Source organism: Carica papaya, chromosome 5 (assembly GCF_054855325.1).
Source record: "Carica papaya isolate Zhongbai chromosome 5, ASM5485532v1, whole genome shotgun sequence".
NCBI lineage: Eukaryota > Viridiplantae > Streptophyta > Magnoliopsida > Brassicales > Caricaceae > Carica > Carica papaya.
The window spans coordinates 15132492-15139846 of record NC_142313.1 but is presented as its reverse complement, the minus strand read 5'-3'; the positions used below and the strand labels follow the sequence as shown (position 1 = coordinate 15139846).

Genomic DNA, 7355 nt, shown 5'->3' with positions numbered 1-7355 from the left:
CTAAATTGTTGCCAACATAGCACTTATTGTGATGTATCTATAAGTGATGTATCGAATTTAAGTGATGTATCTATAAATAAATCCTTTCACATGTGCAATTAGCATAGATAGTTAATATCTATTAATTACTCAACAAAAAATTTCAAATCATAAGTTAAATTGTTGCCAACCTAGCACTTTTTGTGATGCCCTCATGCCAAACAGGGCACCACCACCCAATAGAGCAGATATAAAGATAAACTAAAACATAGCACCATAACTATATATCCCAATACAAAATATAAAAGTTGTACACTAAAGCATTAGACTATCTACTTTTTATACGCAAATAAAAAGATAATTTATACAAAATATACTAGACTCTAAAGTGTTTTGAATAAAATACACAAGCCTGCTCCCAGCTAATCTTCATAAAAGGAATTTAAGCAAGACTCCTCCATAACCTCATCAGAATAAGCATATGTGCGGGTTTGAATTTAGATGAGTTCCAATACTCAGTAAGATAGACAATATTAAAAACATACAAACATGCTTTGAAAATAGTTCCTCAATGCAGAGTTAAGTAAAACAGTGATAAATTAAATAACAATAAATAATCATTTTTTTGTTATTCAATTTGCATGATAACCATCCAATTGTTGATGACACTTAATATTGTATTCAATTTGTTTACATAACTCACACACGCATCCAAGACACATCTTCTGCCTCAATTTTAATACAACACTATTATCTTAATTTTAATTTCACTGTTTAAAATCCTGCATGTGCAACCGCTAACACTATTTTTAAGAAGGGTGCAGGTCACCAATTAACTATGGTTGGAAGCGTAATCAATCAAATAATAATAAAGACGTGAATATATATATAGAATTCACTCAATACTCTCTAGTAGTCGGTTCAAAGTCCTCAGACCACTGAACCTAGTTCCAAACTTAAACCCAATATCACACCCAAAGCCTAGTGGCTTCCCTATTAACCTCAATATTCTTCCAAATAAATCAATGAACTGGATTTAACTGAACACTCTAGTATTTATGTTTTAAACTCTTTAAATATTTTCTTTTCTTGATTTTATTTTATTCTATTTAGTTATTATAACATTATTATTATTTATTTAGATTTTAATTAGTGTACTTGTTTCTCTTAACTTTTTATTAAGGTTAATTTTAATGTTTTAGTTACTTTAGTTTTCTTATTATTTTTTTTATGTTTTAAATTTAAATACTTTAATTTATTTTATCCTTATTTTATTATATTTTAATTTATTTTACTAAAATTCAATCTTTTATTTAAATTATATTTCTTACATAATTCTTACTCAATCTGTCCTTCAATTCAAACTTAATTATTTTTAACATTTGCAGATTTTTATTTGAAATTAAACACTTTTCTAAATTATACCAAATTAATAAATTTTATGATTCTTTCCCAAGCAGCCCAACTTGTCCAGAAATCTAGCCCAAGAGGAAATTTCTCATGCTGGGCCCGTGGCCCAGTGGGCTTTCCTGATGGCCTCTCGGCATGTTTTCATGCCTGTTAGGCTTGCACGAGTGGGCCTGCTGCAGAGAGCAACCAGCCCAAGGGAAACAGGCTGTGTATAGTGGCAGAGGGAATTCCAAGCCATTTTGAAGGCCCGAAAAAACCCCTCCTCTGTAAATCAACACAGCAAGCCGTGTGGTTCTGAAACAGAGGCATTTTAATGCCCAACCTGCTTAATAGAGGAAATTAAGCCTCTGCCTTCGTCCCAGTTTTCCCATATTCTACTTTTTAAAACATCATCCACCATCTGTTGAAGTTAAAACACCATATTCAATATTAAAATTCATCAAGAACAGTAAATAAATCATAAAAAAGAAATGTAATGCAAACTCACTCACCCTTTTCAACTTAAATCACCACTTTCTTTTTGTTTTTTTGAAAAGATTTGCTGAATGAATAAGTATCTAGAAAAGCCATACTTGCATCACCCATAATATAACCACCTTACCTCAAAGAAGTGGCAGAAACGGGCTGAAGAACACGAGGAAAAGTCGGGCTTTTCGAAGACTTGAGAAACTGTTATGCAACACAATGGATTATTGTAGAAATTGGAATTAATTTTTTGGGTTTTTTTAGAGTGTTAAGCTTTGTTTAAATGAATTCCTAACTCATTACTAACGTCGTATCCATTTACTAATTATCTAGATTTAAGAAAAAGAATGAAATCTAAAAGCAAAAGAAGCAGAACCCGAACTTACCTGCAAAATAGTGACAGCAGATGTAACAACAACAATTCGATGAAGTTGCTGCAAATTCTGGGTTCCAGAATATAAACAGAATGTGTTTGAGTAATTTTGGAATCAAAAGGAAAGAAAATCTAAGAGGAGAGAACTTACCAAGCTTAAAATAGAGGGAAGACTCCTTCTTTGATGTACAAGAACTCCCTCTCGGCAACACTCGCACTCACTTTAAGTTTTCCAATTTTCTTCCTCACCAAAACTCTCGGTCTCACTCGATTTTGCTGGGTTTTGGTTTCAAAATAAAACGGAGAAGAAGAAACAAAGAAAGAGTCCGTTTTGAAGGAAATTGATGGCCAAATCTTGGCCGTTCCTTGTCAAAGTGTTCCACTCATGGCCATTAACGCCATGAGTGGCTGACAGCTGCACCAAAAAGAATGGCTGGTGTTTGCCATCTGCCCAGTCAGCTTGGTTTCCTCTGCCAGGTGGCCGAAACATTTTCTTTTAAAGGCTGGCCAGTGGTATCCTTCTTTATTTTATATTTATACATATGTATACCTATATATATACATATATTTATATGCAGGATTAGTTTAATTAGTTTAGTTACTCTCTTTTGTTTTTTTTATCAATTTAATTTATTTGGTTTTGATTTTAAATTAAAGCAATATTTATGCATACAAAGCATATTTGAAACATTCAAATGCAAAAATTCTTATAAAATATAAATATGAAAAATACTTCATTTATTAAGGATTTACATAAAAGTAGTGGTTACATTCTTCCCCCTTAAATAAAATTTGTCCTCAAATTTTAAAATTCTAGCCAAATAATCTTCCGTACAAATCTCTTGTAGCATTTTCAACCTCCTAGGTTGCTTCTTGAAGAGAATGATGTTGCCACTATATTTTGACAATAGGAATCTTTCAACATTGCAGTACCATTTCTTATTTGTAAAGGATACAAACTGGATATTACTCATATGACAAGTCAAGTTGTAATGCTAAAGACTCATAGGAGATAATATGAGCTGGATTACAATGGTATTTATGAAACATAGATACATAAAAGACATCGTGAATACCAAAAAACTGTGGAGAACGGGCTAGGCAATATGCAACAGAGCCAAATCGTTCTAAGATTTAAAAAGGTTCAATGAACCTAGGATTCCCATGTCTCTCAAACCTAATGATCCCTCGACTAGAGCAACCCTACGAAATACGTGATCACCCACTGTAAATTCTAAATTCTTCCTCATTTTGTCAGCATAGCTTTTTTGTCGACTTTGAGCTGTAAGAAGATTTTGTCAAATGATCAAAATCTTAGTTTTCTAGACTAGATCGAGTCCTAACAGATGTTTCTTCCCAGCTTCGTCCTAACAGGAAGGAGAACGGCAGGGTCTGCTATACATCACCTCGTGGGGAGCTATCCCTTTGATGGAATGATAACTGTTGTTATATGTAAACTCTACCAAAGGGAAGTGTCTATCCCAACTAGCTCCAAAATCCATGATACATGCTCTCAACGTGTCCTCTAACATTTATATAGTCCTTTCATATTGCATGTCAGTATAAGGGTAGAAGACAATATTGAAAGAAAGACGAGATCCGAGAGCATCCTAAAAACTAAACCAGAATTTGGAAGTAAACTAATAATCTCGGTCAGAAACAGTAGACACTGGGATATCATGAAGACAAATGATCTCCTAAATATACAACTCGGCTAATCAACTTAGAGGATTAACAGCCTATATAGCTAAGAAGTGTATAAACCTTATCAACTACAAACCATATAGCATTATGTCCATAACTAGTCAGGGATAGTCCAACAACAAAGTCCATGGTCACATGTTCCTATTTTCACTTAGAAAAAAAGAGAGGCTAGAGCAAACCCCACTAGGTTATTGGTCTTTAGCTTTGACTTGTTGACAAGTAAAACACTTGGAGATAAAATCATGATATCCTTATTCATTTATGGCTATCAAAAATGAGATTTCAAATCATGATACATCTTGGTGCTACTGGGATGTACAGATAGTTTAGAGGAATGGGTATCCCTTAGTATATCCTATCTCAAGTCTGAATTCTCTAGTACCCATAAACGATTTTCGAATCGGATAATTTCACCATCAGAAACCATAAAGTCAGTCTTAAACCCAATAAAGATTTTTTTTTTCACGACTTAGGGATCTCAGGATTGAGAATCATTAATTCTCTTGTGAAGTAAGGCTAGTAATGCATATAGGCGATATAGGCATGACCATTAGTGGTGTCCAAAGATAAATCCTAAACAAATATGAGTAAATGTAACTCAGAGATCATTAGTTGTGTAAGGAAACCATAACTCTTCCTACTGAGGGCGTTAGCTATGATGTTACCCTTTCTAAGATGATAGGAAATGGTACAATCATAATCCTTCAATAGGTCTAGCCAATGTCTCTGTCTCATATTCAATTTTTTTTATGTAAAGAGATATTTCAAGCTCTTGTGGTCAGTAAATATATGACATCTTAAATACCTATGGATAAAAGGGAGCCAACTACCTAAATAGTTCTAAGTGCTAAAAATAATTTTTGATATTAAAGCGGAAAATAAAAATCCCTTACAAAGTAATATAAGATTAAAACTTATATCATAGGTCATAAATTGACAATCCTAAGAGTTAAATACAAAAAGTAGAGTCCTTATAGAGATTTTACATCAGAGTATGAAATAACTATTGCACTCGAATTGTATCCTAGAGAATTACCAAGAATATGTAAAGTGGTCTACTCAAACTCCAATTGTGACTCAGGGAGAAAACCCTAAACTTTCTCGACACTTGGGGGGACAAAGATTAGGGGTGAGTTCCATATAAACTTAATAAGGAAAATAATATTTAAAATCATATGATTGAGGACAATTTAAAAAGTAAACAATGTAAACAATAATTCTTATACCTTTTACCTTGGAGAATTGACACGGAATGTAGTCATTTAAACATTCAGAAAACCCATGTCTTTATTAAGAAATCTGATGGTACAATTACACAACCATGTTAAAAACACCATTACTCAACTTTTATGCATGCATATTAAGTCATATATAATCAATCTGTGGTATACTTAATAGACAAAAGGAACAATCGTACAAACCATCAAAGAGACACTAACAACATATTTTGCAAATAAAAGAACCAACATACAAGTCATGATTAGCATTTTCAACCGCTTATAGGTTTATTAAGTCTTTTACTGACCTTTGTGTGAAACCGTTACAATATATATCCACTGAGAGCAGAAGGGATCCCCAACTACCGATGTGAATCACCAACCCATTCCCGAGCCATTCTCACTTTATTTTCTCATCTAAACTATGACCATGGCCGTATTCAACCACTGTGGCCCTATATGTACCTAATGTGTATCCTCTTTCATTAGAGGGACCGTCGTTCACCAATACTTTTTCAGAGGAGGAAGAAACAGAAACTGCTCAGAGATAATAGTTGAACATATTTTTTTTATTTTTTTCACTTGTTTATTTCAGGCTCACAACAATTTCACATATTATCATATGCATAATACCTATTCAATGCCACCATTTTCAAAACCATTGGAAATCCTTAGCTTATCCGGCCCGTAGGCTGATTTACGTATATGGACCAAAGGCTCATATCCAGCCCGAAGGCTCCTTACCCGAACTCGACCTTTGGGCCATCTTCTTGAGCCAAGGCCTATTAGGACAACCCTCTTTGTTGTTTACCAAGGTAAGGCGAAGGGCAAAACCCATATGTAAATTCCAACTCCACATGTCCTCGTGCATCATGCAAAATGTATCGAGGTTCAGGCAGTGATCAAACATCAAATAGACTTATGCATTAATTATCATGTTTATTAATGCCATATACATAGACAAGCAGTTATCCTGGCAGGATTATATGCATTGTCATCACTTTAGTACGATCATCATACATTATACCATAAATAATCATATTATGTCAGTTTTACCTTCGAAACTCAACGGGGCTCATTGCCATTTTAGGTCAAGGGTCCTATGCACTCGGATATGACTATTCGAGTTATTCCTTAAAGTTAGAGCTTTTTGGAACAACCATCTTTGTCATTACCAAAGGTAAGACAAAGGATTAAACCCACGTGTTTCCCAAGTCATCATTTAAAAATATTTTTATCATGACTAATTAACAAAATAAGTCACCAAACGAGCAAAAACCCATTTCAACAAATATCGAATTCCATCAAATTAATTAACTAAAAAGAGCACTTAGAAGTGTACATAAAAATACTAAGTAATCTCTTACTTTAACCGAGTCGACTTAGTCTTTTTGGGAAGTGAAGAAAGAGTTTCTAGAAATTCTTCGAACAAACTTATGAAATTCTCACTCCTTTCTCTATTTTATGCTCATTTTTCTCATTAAAATCTCTTCTCTTTCTCTCTCTAATTTTGATAAATTGAAGAAGGAAAGATAGTGAGGAAATGAAGAGGGAAGGGAGAAGTTAGGAAATTGAATTTCTTTACATTTCATGGTTTTCAAACAAAAAAAGAAAGAAAAGTTTTGCATTTGTAATTGACTGTATGTTGGTATATCGCATGTCTAGGGTGTAGTTTATTCAATATACTTATTAGCCCGTTATTTTGCGCATTCCATTCAAATTTTAATTTTTTTCCGATCATGTTGAGGAAGATGGTTTATAGAATCAAATCAGAAATTTCATGTTGTAGTTTTCATTAGGTGAGTTTTGGTCTAGTTGTGGACTCCACGGAAATTTATAATCCCATGATGTAAATTATGTTATATGTTGTATAAGGAATGAATAGTTTCTATTGTGTTTTTTATTTTTAAATTTTTATGTTGTATTTTCTAATTCAGTTGTGTTTGACGCGTAGTTTCTTGATTGTAGAACTACAGGCTGTCACATAGAAAGAGTACCAAGAATAAGAGTAAAATCAAAGTGAGATTACCAACTTTAATTATGACTTGAAAGTCCAATAATAAACAAAGAGTACCAAGAATAAGGGATCTAAAGCCCGAGATCAAGAGTTTTTTAAATTAGGTACTAAGATTTTTTTTTCTCAAAAATAATTATTTTAATTAAGGTGTTTCTTCTCCACGTATGAGTTTAATTCATTAAAAATTTTA

General features: G+C 33.1%; 1 long non-coding RNA gene across 1 annotated transcript; it reads right to left on the bottom strand.

Moving 5' to 3' along the window:
* Window positions 1-230: 230 nt before the first annotated feature.
* On the bottom strand, window positions 231-2652 carry LOC110825049 (uncharacterized). The gene is made up of 3 exons (XR_002541702.2): window positions 2379-2652; window positions 2241-2297; window positions 231-2058 (listed from the first exon to the last, which is right to left on the bottom strand). It is a non-coding gene; the product is annotated as an uncharacterized LOC110825049 (long non-coding RNA).
* Window positions 2653-7355: the final 4703 nt, after the last annotated feature.